The sequence below is a fragment of the Trachypithecus francoisi genome, unplaced genomic scaffold (assembly GCF_009764315.1).
Source record: "Trachypithecus francoisi isolate TF-2019V2 unplaced genomic scaffold, Tfra_2.0 Contig00586, whole genome shotgun sequence".
NCBI classification, from domain to species: domain Eukaryota; kingdom Metazoa; phylum Chordata; class Mammalia; order Primates; family Cercopithecidae; genus Trachypithecus; species Trachypithecus francoisi.
Genome location: NW_022680749.1, coordinates 9146571 through 9160915, shown reverse-complemented (window position 1 = coordinate 9160915; position 14345 = coordinate 9146571). Strand labels below are relative to the sequence as shown.

Sequence of the window (14345 nt, the reverse complement as noted above, 5' to 3'; positions counted from 1 at the left end):
TATATAGGGACTGCATTTAACAATATTCCCACAAGGAACACATATTATCTTCACTTAACTGATAAGGAGACTAAAGCTTTGAAAGGTTAAATGGCATGCAGCAGTTCTCCTGTTAGAAGGCGATAGAGCTGAAATGTGACGCCAGGTCTTCTGATTCACAGGCTAGTGTTCTTTATTCTAAACCCCTGGATATCTCTGTGAGCCACAAATATCTGATTACCCCAAGGATTCTCCGGGTCAGCAGTAAATAGGGTAGAGAGACCATCGGTCCCTGCCTTCTGCTTACTGCCAGAAACCTTTTCAATTATTTTTGTATGACCAACACATATGTAAATGCCCAACATGCTTTAAACAGTTAAACAATAAAATATAATTTTCCCATAATCCTACTCTCGGATTCTTTTCTTTCAAAGTTTCATGGACTTTCTTAGAATGTCTAAATGACCCTCAGAATGTTTTTCACCAGAAAGGTTTTGTTGTTTTTTCCCCCACTGATTCCAAAACAGTGAGTTGATTCCTCTTCTTCCTAGAAGTCTTTCTAGGTCATTACAAATAGCATTTTTCTTTATAGTTCTCAAGTGACCTTTAGTGCAAACATTTCTTTCTTCTTCCTGGGGTGGGTTCTGACATCATTCTCCAGGAACACAAAGGCCTCCACAAGGTTGATTTATCCTGCTGAGACTCTGGAAAGGGTCTCTTCTCCTCTGACCACGTCTTAATTCACAATTGAGGGAAAAATATTTAGCAATGAGTCTCTTTCCCTATTTTCTTTGAGCTTGGTTTTTAAAAGTCAGTTATTCTAACATCTGCTTGGAACATTTTATTGTCCCTAGTCAGAAGTATGGTTTTGTATTTTTTAGCCAATTATTTCTTATCTTTGGTTACTTTTGCTCTTTTTTAATTCAAATCAGCCAGCATCTGTTCCCAGGATTCAGTGCCAAGGTGCCACCCAGTTTAGGAAAGCTAATCTTTGATCTTTTTCTTTTGCCTCTTCTTGGTACCACACACTAGTTTTCATCCCCAATTCCCCCACATTCTCATACCTCCCTTTGCAAATTCACTTGAGATTTTAAAAAGAAAAGAAAACTTTAAAAGGAGAGCTAAGATGATTGTTCAGATAAAATGCTGAATCCAGACAGCCAAAAGCTGTGTGGTTTTCTCTGAGTTTGCTCTGTTCTGCCTGGATGTTGTGTGGCTTAATGGGGAGAGAAGCTGCCAGCTTGGAACAGAGCAGAAGGATTTTCAGCATCAGCTCCTCCCATGTCGTGGGTCTCTGGTAAGTTTCCCAGTCTTTTGTTACCCAGGTAGCTTTTTCATGTCATGGGCATAATGGTAGAAACCACCTCCATAGGCCAAATGGAAGGCACAACATTAATGTCAGGAGAGAGGCCCAGGTGGCTGCTTCCTTACTAAGACTGGTCTCTGATATTTGCAGTTACTTTTCTTTCACTTCTTGGTGCAAACAGGTTTTCTTTTAAACATAGCTAACAATGATTTTGCAGTTTCACACTGACATAAAATTTTTGTCCAGTTTTTGAAGGAAATCTATTTATGCATGATGAGTCTTCTGAATTCTAAATCACTGTTATAGACATTTTTAAAGTGAGAGTTGTATAACACATGTAAGATGGAGTAACAAAACAGTTTTTAAAAGTGCTTAGGCCAGGCACGGTGGCTCACGTCTGTAATCCCAGCACTTTGAGAGGCTGAGGCGGACGGATCACCCGAGGTCAGGAGTTCAAGACCAGCCTGGCCAACATGGGAAAACCTCATCTCTACTAAAAACTACAAAAATTAGTCAGGCGTAGTGGCAGGCACCTGTAATCCCAGCTACTTGGTAGGCTAAGGCAGGAGAATCACTTGAACTTGGGAGGCAGAGATTCCAGTGAGCTAAGATCATGCCACTGCACTCCAGCCTGGGCAAGACAGTGCGATTTCATCTCAAAAACAAAAACCAAAACACACACACACAAAAAAAAGTGCTTTAAAAGTACTTTTTAATCACTTAGTCATTCAATCAACAAACATTTATCTAGTGCCTTACTCTGTCAGATGCTACATTAGATCCCAGCAATATAGTAGCAAGGAAAAAGACACACAGTCCCTGTCTTTCTGGGGCTTAGAGCCCACGTGTCTTCTGCCACCGCAGTAGGAGTTTGAATATGAGTTGTGGCTTTTCTAAGTCAAATGTAAAGATTGACACTTGTCTTGAAACCACGTGAAAAGCCACAGGACAATGGAAGAGAAAAAGATGTTTAAAAAAAAAAAAAAAGATTCTGTAATTCCCAGGAGGATTTTATCTCCTGAGCACTTTCCTAAGCTGGTGGACTTTTTTTATCCAGGGCCATGAGCCTGAATACAATAATTCCTTCTATGGTGTGGAGATCAGTGACCAGCCAAAAATAAGGGCTAGTAAACTACTTCCAGTAGTCAAATCCAGTCTACCACCTGTGTTTGCCTGGCCTATGAGCTAAGAATAGTTTTTACATTTTTATATACTTGAAAGAAATAGGCCGGGCGCGGTGGCTCAAGCCTGTAATCCCAGCACTTTGGGAGGCCGAGACGGGCGGATCACGAGGTCAGGAGATCGAGACCATCCTGGCTAACACGGTGAAACCCCGTCTCTACTAAAAAAATACAAAAAAAAAAAAAAAAAAAAAAAAAAAGAAACCACGTGAAAAGCCACAGGACAATGGAAGAGAAAAAGATGTTTAAAAAAAAAAAAAAAAGATTCTGTAATTCCCAGGAGGATTTTATCTCCTGAGCACTTTCCTAAGCTGGTGGACTTTTTTTATCCAGGGCCATGAGCCTGAATACAATAATTCCTTCTATGGTGTGGAGATCAGTGACCAGCCAAAAATAAGGGCTAGTAAACTACTTCCAGTAGTCAAATCCAGTCTACCACCTGTGTTTGCCTGGCCTATGAGCTAAGAATAGTTTTTACATTTTTATATACTTGAAAGAAATCAAAAGAATAATAATATTTTGTGAAACAGGAAAATGATATAAAATTCATATTTCAGTTTTCATAAATAAAATTTAATGGGAACATAGCCTGGCCCATTCATTTAAGTATTGTGTTTTAAGGGCAGAGTTGAAGAGTTGCAACAGAGACTGTATAGTTGGCAAAGCCTAAAATATTCATTTAAAGAAAATGTTTTTTGACCTCTGGTGTAGAAAACTTTCTGGTGCTGTCACTTCACACTTGGCTGCAGCCATCTCCTTAATTGTTAAGAGACACAGCAACCCCAAACAGCCATCTTCCTTTGTATTGCATGAAATACAGGGTAAGCTGTAGGAACAACAGAGAATGGGACATTGATAAGCAGGTTTGAATTTTCTTAAGCCACAAACTTGAGTGTGCAAACTAGATAATATTATTTTGTATAATGTAACTTAATTTACTTAACATTATAACATGCAACATTAATCGTTTCTAGAAAACCTCTGTGTTTTCTCAGTCTTTTCATGTTAAAATTCAGTTAATTCTGGATTTTCTCTATTGTCTTCCTTCTCCTTTAGAAGGCACCTGTGTGGGGTAGCCTACGTGGCATTCCGGCAGAGCCTGCCTCTCCTGAGAGGTCTTCCGCCTCTGGTTACTAGCACTCCAGCAATGTTCTTTACCTCACCTGGTCTTGCAGCTTTCTCTTGCTTTTGTCACTTCTGCCGGATACCTGGGTTTATCAGTGCTCTGCTACTCTTGAACTGTTCTCGAGTGTGTGGAAACTTTGCACTGCTCTTCCACATTTTTCTCTGCGGTAGCATCTGGCCTTCTCTGACCCTTCCCACCCGCCCCCAACAATCCAGGATTCTGGGATAGGAACCAGGTCTGTCTGACAATGTTCTTGCATTTAATACTGCCATCCTGCCTCTTCCCATAGGCAGCTTCTTGAGTGGAAAACGCCTCCAAGCCTGCTACTGCTCCCCCTGCAGTGGTGTCTCTTGAGTTGGAAAAACAGGATGTCTTCTCTTTCAGGGCCGTGATCTGAGGCAGGCTGGGAGGAGGGAGGAGGAGGCATCTGGTTGATAGCCTTTACAAAAGGAACATACTTGTGCTTCCCAGCTCTGTGCATGCTCCAGCCAGCTTAAGTCCGACCTATTGGCTCTGCTTGATTCAGCAACTTCAGACTCTGGTTAGGCCAGATGGAAAATCAGTCCTGGAAAAACGAAAATGTGAAAAACTGTGGCAGAGAAGGTCATTCACTCCCTCATAAATCTAAACACACTAAGCCCATTGAAGGACTTGCCAGGAAAATGTGATTTTCAGTTTTCTCTTCGGGTTCAATTTATCTTTACTGCTAAGTAGTCAAGTTGAATTAGATCCAGAACCAGATACAATTCTACCCTTTTTCTTAGAAGGGAGGGACCCCCACCTTCTTGTCAGTGAACTAGCTACCCCATCCTAAAGACTGGTATTTCCTAAGTTAGAAATTATAGCAGATCTTCTTTTAGGTTTCTGAACTGGGTGCACCCTAGGTTTCATTTTCTCAGATGAATGAGTAATTGCATCTTTTCTGCAATGCCTCACTAAAGATGAGAAACAGTTACTCAGGATTGCATTTCACTTCATTGGGTTTTGCTTTTTGCAGATGGCAATTTTTTCTGCATCTTATGATCTCCCTTGACCTGAAGCATAGCCCCATCTATCATCCTGCCCATTCAAGTTTGTAGTTTTGAAAGATGCATAATAGAATGGAATATAAGAAAGAGCACACTTGTCCAGGTGACTTGACCAAATGAACCCTCGTGTCAATGAAGGCATTAGAATAGGCCCTGGAATACCTTTACTTCCATGATATTACCACAATTGCATGTAAATATAAAACACGCAAAGCATTCCCCAGGCTGTTATTGGCAAGAATCATAGTTCCTATCCTATGAAGATAGGAGCAGAATAGAAGAGAGTAGTCCAGGTGTATTTCCTACCTGAATGGCAAAGTGGAAATTGATGTATAATTTTCCATATGGAAACAACTTGTTTCCCCACATTCATTTCTTCAATAAGGACAGATACCCTAAGGCAGATTCCTTCAGGATGGAGTGAGAGGCTGTTCTTCAGCTGCCTGTGGTAGTCTTACTACATCATCACAGAGTCTTTGCTATGCCTCCCTTCAAGAGATGGAGCTTGATGTCTTTTGCCTGGAATGTGAGTGGGACTTAGTAACTCACTTTCTAATGTAGAGAATATGGTAGAGGTGACAGCATGTCACTTACAAAGACTAGGACATAAAAGATACCTCTGGCTTCCTCCTTGCTCTCTTTGGGATCTCTTACTCTGGAAGAAGCTGGTTGTCATGTCATGAGAACACTCAAGCAGTCCTATGGAGAAGTCCACATGGTAGGACCTGGAGCCTCTTGCCAACAGCCATGAGAGTGAGTCATGTTGGAAACAGCTCCTTCAGCCCCAGTCAAGCCTTCAGATGACATAGTTCTAGACAATATCTTAACTGAAACTGCATGAGAGACCCTGAGGCAGAGCCACCGAGTTAAACTATTCACAAATTTCTGACCCACAGAAACTGTGAGATAATAAATGTTTGTTGTTTTAAATCTACAAAGCCAGAAATTATAGAGTAATTTGCTGTGCAGCAATAGATAATGGAGTCCCCCTTGGAATATTTCGTTGGTGGTGAAAATTTCATTCTATGAGTTATTTATGATGTATACCTTTATGTTGATTGGTCATTTTTATAAAACTAGTCTGCTATCACAAGGAATAGGATTGATAAAATAAATATTCTTATTAGTTTATAATCTGAGCTGCTATAACTTGATCAAACATGTTCCTAGACAATTTAGTGGATACACTTAAATGTTCCCTCTATGGATTACTTGAGTAAACAAAGAGAAAGTGGGGTCCAGACTTATCAACCACTTCATTGTAACAACAGAGTTAAAAGGATATTGTGGGGGTTTTAAAATATGCATGAAAATTCTTTGACACCCTTCCCATTGAGAGGTGGGAGTCTGTACCCTCTCCCTGGGAATCTGAGCCAACTATAGGGACTTGATTGTAATGAGTAGACGACTCTGTAGACAGCCCCAGCTGAAGTGTCAGTCAAGAGCCAGTATCAACAACCAGGCACGGGAGTGAATACACCTTCCAATGAGTTTTGTCCCAGTCATCAAGTAAGTTACTCCCCACTGTCAAGTTACCCCCAAGTTGTGACCCCATATATCATGGAACAGAGACAAAGTATCCCCACTGTATTCTGTCCAAATTCTTGCCCCACACAGTCCATGAACCTAATAAAATTGTTGTTTTATGCCATTACATTTTGGGGTAGTTTGTTACATCGAATACCAACCTGAAGAGATGTATGGAAACAACTTTTCTTCATCTTTCAGATTAGTTGAAAACAATACAATTTGGAGACAAGAGCTAATTAGCAATTGAGTTAAGCTATGATCATTAAAAAGACTTAACTTGAGGGCAAAATATAAGTTCAGTAGAAAGGTGGCAAGATGAGAGCCCAAGCAGAGAGACATCCGTATGGTTTTTGCTCTGTTGTTGTTTTCTTTTGCAAATTGTATATCTCTAAGGAGAACATTAAAGAGCTCGTTAGGCAGTATAAATAGAGCTAGACACAGTAAGCATAAATTTTACCTTTGAGTTTTTCCCCCACTTAAAAAACATTTGCAATTACAAAAAAATTCAAACAGAGAAATACAGAAAGTAATGAGACATCTAAGTTTTCTCCCCTACCATCCAGAATTCACCCAAAGTTAACATTTTGGGACATTTTGTAGATTTTATTTATTTATTTATTTTTGAGACAGGGTCTCACTCTGTTGCCCAGGCTGAAGTGCAGTGATGTTATCTTAGCTCACTGTAACCTCTGCCTCCTGGATTCAAATGATCCTCCTGCCTCAGCCTCCTAAGTAGCTGGGATTACAAGCATGTGCCACCCCACTTGGCTAATTTTTGTATTTTTAGTAGAGACGGGCTTTCACCATGTTGGCCAGGCTGGTCTCGAACTCCTGTGATTCACCCGCCTCATGTGATTCACCCGCCTCATGTGGCCTCAAGTGATTCACCTGCCTCATGCTGGGATTCCAGGCATGAACCACCGCCTATTCTTAAGTAAGAAATAAGCTGCCAGATACATTTGGAGTTTCCTCCTTCTATCCAATTCCAATTTATTCCATTCCCAGAGGTAGCCACTGTCCTGAAGTTAATGTTTCTCCTTTGCTTTCACCTTTTCATTACTTTAAGCATAAATAATTCTGAGGCTGGGCGCAGTGGCTCATGCCTGTAATCCCAACACTTTGGGAGGCTGAGGCAGGTGGATTACTTTAGCCCAGGAATTCGAGACCAGCCTGGGCAACATGGCAAAACCTGTCTCTACAAAAAATACAAAAAAAATTTAGCTGATAGTGGTGGCATGCAACTGTAGTCTCAGCTACTCTGGAGGATAATGTGGGAGGATCATGTGAGCCCACGGGGTCAAGGCTGCAGTGAGCAATGATAGCACCACTGCACTCCAGCCTGAGTGACAGAGTGAGACACTCCCAAAAAAAGAAGAAAAAAAAGAAGAAGAAGAAATAGTTCTGAAAGTTATAAAGTTACCTTATAATTGCATTTATTGAGAGCTAGTTTTAATGATGCTGTCATCATTCAATAAGTTGATTTGGTGAAGACAAGACAGACAAATGTTTGCTCTCTCACTTACTAATGGATTAAAACTTCTAGGATACGTGCTCTCCATCTAGTGGTAAAAATGGGATAACCATAGGTGCACTTATGTCTGATGTAGAGGAATGAACACACAACAAGGGCCTTCTGTGGACAGGACACTCCTCTGGTCTCTGTGTGGGAGACACAAATGAAGAGAAGACAGACTCTGGCCCTCAGGGTGCTAAATCTATGGAACATTGACCACGTGGTCAACAACCACATGAGAGACACAGAGGCCCTAAGAGGTCAAAGAACTTGATCCAGGTCCAACAACAAGTAATTGACAAAGCCGCAAACCAGACTCTGACCTTTCTGACTTTGAAGCTCATTCTCTAAACTGTGATGCTTGATAGTACGTTTAAACATTATTTCTATATTGAAACAAGTATAGATTTCTTGTGAAGCAGAATACAAATTTTCATGAATTGTAAGGATTTAAGAGAAAAGCTTTCAAATAAATTCAGCCTGTTTCTTGGATGGCTCTAAACCCTCAAATCCAGGAGTTTCTGCCTTTAAAGGTCCCAGGGAGGAAAATGTTGAGAAGCCCTTCTTGGGGATGACCTTCTAGCATACAGCAAGGGAAAGTTCAGAGGGGGAAGCATGGCAGTTGAAAGAGCACTAGTAACTGTGATATTGAAAACTGTTAACACCTGGATCAGCTGAGCACTGACTAATAGAAAAGAGCATTGGCTAAATAGACCAGACACAGAGCATAGCAACCAGCTTAGCTTTAACTATGCCTACCATCTTCTTCCTGAAAAAAGAAGGCTACATGTCCTAGGTAAGGGACAGGAATCTAAAGAAGGGTGAAGATTTAATAAACTATCCACTGGAAATTTCTTTCACAGGTTCTAAACTGGCTCTTTCTCTTTTATGTTCCAGCCTTCATTAGTCTCCCAAATTAGAAACCTTAATGTCATTCTCGACTTAATTTCTCGATTGGACTAGAATCCAATCTTGATTTCTCCTGCTTATCTCATTGGTCCCCCGGTTGTACTTTGAGGGATAGAGAGAGAATTAGGTGTGCCTGGAGCAAAAAGACCAGAAAATATGAGTCCATTGAAAAGGAAATTTTCCAAATGGAAGAGCAGGTAGAATTAGTTGGGATATGGTTTGGGCAAAGAAGTGGTAAGAGCATAGTGAGTGAGGACGAGAACACACTCCCCCACACACCCAATCTGTGAGGTCAGAGAGCACAGGAGGAAAGGTCAGGTTATGGCGGGCATGGAAGGCCATCTGTGCAGCTTATGGTCTCTTCTGAGGGCAGTTGGAAGCTGTTGGAGGATTTTAGGTGGGGGGGAGGCATGTAGAAAGATATGATTCGTATTTTCAAAAGATTACTCTGACTGCGATAATGAATTCTAGGATAGCAAGACTGGAAGCAGGCTAGGAAATTTTACAGATGTAGAGAAACAAGAGAGTGGTAGTTTGGATGGGAGCAGTGGTGAAGATGGAGACAAGAGAAGATATTTTGAATATGATCATAGGTAGAGGCCATAGGGAGCCCTCTGATACTATCTAGTTCAACTTCACCTTACAGATGAAAACTTTGGGGTTTGGAGAAGTAAAGAAATGTTGAGTCACCATCTATAGATGGCAGAACTACTACTCTGATGTGAGCTTTTAAATTCCAGCCTAAAACACTTCCTGTTGTACCATACTACTTTATATATTTTGTGTGTGCTTGCTGTTATCTCTTCTGCCAGATTATAAATTTTCTGAAAGCAGAGAAGTTGCCTTAAACGTGAACAACTGATAAACTTTTGGTTTGCAGAGGCTATGGCCAAGGTACATTGTAAATGAAATGTAGACATAGTCCTGCAGTCCCAGGATCACTCAAACCCAGGCACATAGAGGAAGCTCATTGACATTTCTTAAATCAAAATGAAGTTGAATTACATACAAAGGTTCCAATCTGCGGAAAACCAAATCCCACTGAGATTCAGACTCCAAGAGAAAGTTCAGATTCTTGCTTGAGTTATGAGAAGGGAACATTTTAGAGGAAATCCACATTAGTTCTTTATGGAGGAGAAGATAATTGCCCTTGCAGAAACTGTCCCAACTGACCCCAAATTGGGAAAGCATTTGCACATTCCCTTCCCTCAACTCAGGGAGGAGTTTCACATGGGCTTAGTGGAGGGTCCACATACCCTTCTTCGAGACCTGGCAATAGAGACTCTGATGGAAAGGGCAAATGGATGACAAATAGCTCCAGGGGACTCTCTTTTCACTTCTGCCTCTAGGCTGATAAAACAGCATTGGCTGAGCCATCATTTTGGGTGTTGTTTTTATCCAGAGGAATATGCAGAGCCAAGTAGAAGTCCAGGGGAAAGCAACCCTGGGGACTGGCTTCTCATACCTAGCTGTGGCTTAGGCTTCTGGCTACAATAAAGGAAAATGGGAGAGAAACATCGAGTTTATAAATCATTTGATCTGATTCACTAAGGTAAATGAGCAGAAAGGGATTAAGGATAAAACCAGACAGAAATCATTATCAGGGATTAAGTCATAACTGGAAATAACAAGTGTTCATTTAACTCAACCATTTCCAGTGTTATCTCATTCAGGAGTCCAAGCTTGACAGGAAACAACTGGAGAGAGGTACAGATTGGGTGCAGGTGAGGAAACCCTCTCCATCTGGGATAGTTGGCAGCACCAAACACAGCCATCTGGAAAATCTCTAATAAAAAGATGCCGCTTGATTTCAGAGAAAATGCCAAACATTTGTGTCTGTTATTAATCATGAAGTTATTGAAAATTAGCTTTGAGTAGCTTGGGTACTAATGACCAATGAATTAAAGATCATTCCCTATACCTTATATTTGCCCTTTGTCTAGGTATGTGCAGCGTTGGGTAAAGTCCTCCTTAGGACAGATCTATTTCCTTGTGTTCTCAGCCTCTCATTCTGTGTCCCTCTCCCTCTCTCTCTGGCACCTGGTGCTTTCTCGCTACAGTGAGGATGTTTGGAACTCCTAACCAGGTCTGCCCACCGATCCATGTCCTACGTTCCTAGATTATTCCTTTACTTTTCATTGATTCCATAAATCCTCCCACTTCCTCAGCACACTGATCTCATGAACCCACTTGGAGGGAAACAATCTGATTGACCTTATTTATGCTATGAGTTGGGCGATTTACGCCCTAAGATATGCGTTTTTCAAATGGATAGATCTTAATGGTGGGACAATGTAGGAACAAGAGCCACCCCTTGCACTTCTAATATTGTCATGTACTTTTTTTTCATTGCCCTTATATAGTTTGTAGTCACATAATTGTATAGTGAGCTAGTTAATTTCTTTCTTTGAATTAGATGACAAGTTTAGGAGAGTAAGACCCATGACTGTGTGCATTTCTCAGCCCAAAGCCGCATGACTAGGCCAAAAAGGAAACGAGGGAATACTTCTTGTGTGAATAAATGAATGACAAATGAATGAATTGAATTTTCAAGTACAGGTAAGACAAGCCTTTTTCATATCTGCTCCAAAGCACAAAGACCAATCAAACAAAGAAGACCCTGAAATCGTGAAAATTGAAAGATTCTTGTAGGGAGCTAAACAATTACTAAGTTTTTTTAAAAATCATAGCATTGTGCAGAGATTTATTTAAATTAAAAAAGGAGGAGAGACTTCATTGGGGCTGACAGGTAGGTTCAAGGAAGCAAGGCCCAATTACTTAATAACCTTTGCTTTCAGGGCATCTTTCTCCTCAGATAAGAAAATAAATCAATATCATTAATTCCCACCTCCTTCCCCACTGCTCTGATGAGACGAATGATTTGGAAACAGAACCTCCAGCCTGAGCCCCGTGTTTCCAGCTCCCCAACTGGCAGTCCTGCCACCCACCCCTCCCACTCCTACCCCTTCCCCGATGCAGACCCTCTTTTTCTCTGGCTTCCTTGGTGATGAGATATGGGAGTGGGATGTTGTACATAAAATTTGCCATTTTAGCCTGAGCTCAGCCTGCGCTGCAGAGGTGTCTTTGTTCTGCCTGGGTTTCTATGAAAAGGAGATAATTTAGGTAAAAGTGCCTGGTGCATAGTAGGCACTCCTAACATGAGACTTCTTTTCCTCCTACCTTCTTAGTTCATTAAAACACTTCTGAACCACTGTTGTGCAGCAAGCATCTCTCTTTATCTTCTGGCCTAAAAAAGAGGTTAAAATGTTTATAATTAATTAAACTGAAAGACAGTAAACTGGGATTAGAAATGTACGTATTTCTATATGTGAAAACGAACTAAGAAATTCTAAGTTGCGGTAGCCTGTATTCCCTAGGGTGGAGGACTCTGAAAGAGGGTGATTTATCTTTGAGCATCACTCAGGTGCCTTTTTTATAGAGTCCTGCTGTTGCTATGGAAATTGCATCTGTAGAAATGTGTGCAAATCTAGAATGGATTGCCAGTTGCATGAATAGGGAAGTGTGGGCGAGGGGCAGGCAGGCTGACACCTGTCAGTCTCCAGCACTGGTCCCGAAGAGAAAGAATTAGAATGTGATTGAGGAACATGGAGAGAGTGCTGTGAGGCAGGCACCACCATAGATAGCTCAGTGCCTGAGAGACTCCAAGACCATCTAGAATCTCCAATCTCCACTCTACCACTTAGGGTGACCATTATATCTGTTATCTTAGTGTTTCTAATGGAATAACAAATAAGTAATGCTATTAATATAGCATCCCCTTTCACTGTCAGTGTTACCCTGGTTTAGTTGATAAACCGAATAGTCACATGATCACTACAGAATATAGTTTCCCCCATAAAATGAAAAAAAAAAACCAACTGGAAAGGATCCTGTCACACCTTTGACAATATTTTATGCATAGGACTTAAGTCATTTATAAAGTTACTTTCTAGGTAAGAACTATGTCTCCCTTTCTCTGCACTTCTCCTACAGCTTCAATTGAACAGTTATGCTTCATGCCCACCCGAAAAGGAATATATATCTTTTATCATCTCACAGGGAAAAACTAAAGTTGTACTGAGTCACAGAACTGGGGATCTGCTAGGCTCACTCACTAGTGAAGTGACCAGCTCTTAATATCAGCCTTCCAGACTACCTATTTGAAATTTGCACCACAAGGAAAAACTAAATGACTGCCTATAGTGAACCCTACGAGGGTGGACCATTCCAGGTTTCTTGCTGTGAGCAACATAAATAAAAAAGTGATGTGTTGAAAGGACACGGGAGACATACAGAATCCTTGCGGGGAGGCTGGAGAACCAGATTTAGACAGTGGCAGGCAAAAAGTGGGCCTGGGCAGCCAGACCACAGCCAAGATCAATGTCACAGTTGTCCCGTTCAGACACTGCTGCCTCTGCCGGTGGGCATTGGACCCCACTGGTCCACCATGGTGGGCACCGTGGCCATGACTGCCCCACAGACTGGATGTTGTTGCCACTTTTGCTGCCACTAACAGATGGAGAATCCATGATTCCTCCTTCTTTGCCTAATTAGCTTCTGATTCTAAGCCCCAGATGTGTGCATCTGATGGGCCAAGCCTACTCTGGGTGTGTAGGTTCTAGTAGCAAGTAAGGCTGGAAAAGTGAATATCAGCATTTTCGGCTTCTACAGGAGAAAGTGAATTTTGTCTACAGCCACAGGAAATAAATTCTTTTTTTTATTTTTTATTTGTATTATTTGTATTATTTTTAAAGACAGGGTCTCACTGTGTCACTCAGTCTGGAGTGCGGTGGCACGATCATAGCTCACTGCAACTTGGAACTCCCGGGCTTAAGCAATCCTCCTGCCTCAGCCTCCCAAGTCCCTGGGACTACAGGCACACATTACCACACCTGGCTATTTATTTTTATTTTTTATTTTTGTAGATACAGGATCTTGCTATGCTGCCCAGGCTGGCCCCGAACTCCTGGCTTCAGGCAATCCTCCCACCTTAGCATCTCCATGTATTGGGACTACAGGCAGGAACCACTGAGCCCACCCAGAAAGAAATTCAAATGCTCTGCAGCCTAAAATATATCTGCTACATGGGGAGATGATGAGAATTAAATCTGAGAATGTCAAGGGCCTCTACATATAGATTTTAGAAATAAGATCTCTTAATGTCTATCGAAAGCAATGTCAAATGTTTCAAAATAAGGTCTTAAAGCAGGAGTCTCTCAGATTTCTAGAAAGGGGAGATAATTTTTAATTGTCCATGGCTTCGGGTCTAATGCTAAAAGAGGCAAGGGAAAGGAGGAAGAAAGGCTACTACTTAAAATTCCTAGGGACAGGGAAGTTCACAATCCTTGATTGAAGACGGGGAACATCTGCCAGTTTTGCACCATCATCTGCCAGAAATTGCAAGCAACCACAGAGAAAGGATGTAATAGGATGGAAAGGTATTGAACCAAGGTCCAGAATTCTAATCACAGAGAGAAGGTAAGAATGTGGGCCATAGCAGAGGAGAAGAATTCCAGTGAGCTGAGTGTCACAAGGGAGTGGAGTCTCCAGGAATCTTGAGCACCTGGGTGGTTCATGCACCAGGCTGTGACTCAGAGGCAGCCTTTAGGAAAGAGGGACACATGGATGATTTGAGCCAAAAAACATAGGAAGGGTCATCTAATTATGGGACAGGCCAGCCGTCAGGGCAAGAAAATTTGCCAATGTGTCGCTTTGCCTGCAAGTTATAGAAACCCAATGTTAATTAGCTCAGGCAAAAAGAGAATTTATTGGA

General features: G+C 41.4%; 1 long non-coding RNA gene across 1 annotated transcript in view; it reads right to left on the bottom strand.

Annotated features, from left to right (window-relative positions):
• Positions 1-2694: 2694 nt before the first annotated feature.
• LOC117086590 overlaps positions 2695-14345 on the bottom strand; it is a 41506-nt gene continuing 29855 nt past the window's right edge. Inside the window, exons 2-6 of the long non-coding RNA XR_004438468.1 lie at positions 11753-11819; positions 6309-6538; positions 5238-5319; positions 4927-5139; positions 2695-4157 (exon numbers count right to left, since the gene is read on the bottom strand). This is a non-coding gene — a long non-coding RNA (uncharacterized LOC117086590). The remainder of the gene's footprint in view (positions 4158-4926; positions 5140-5237; positions 5320-6308; positions 6539-11752; positions 11820-14345) is intronic.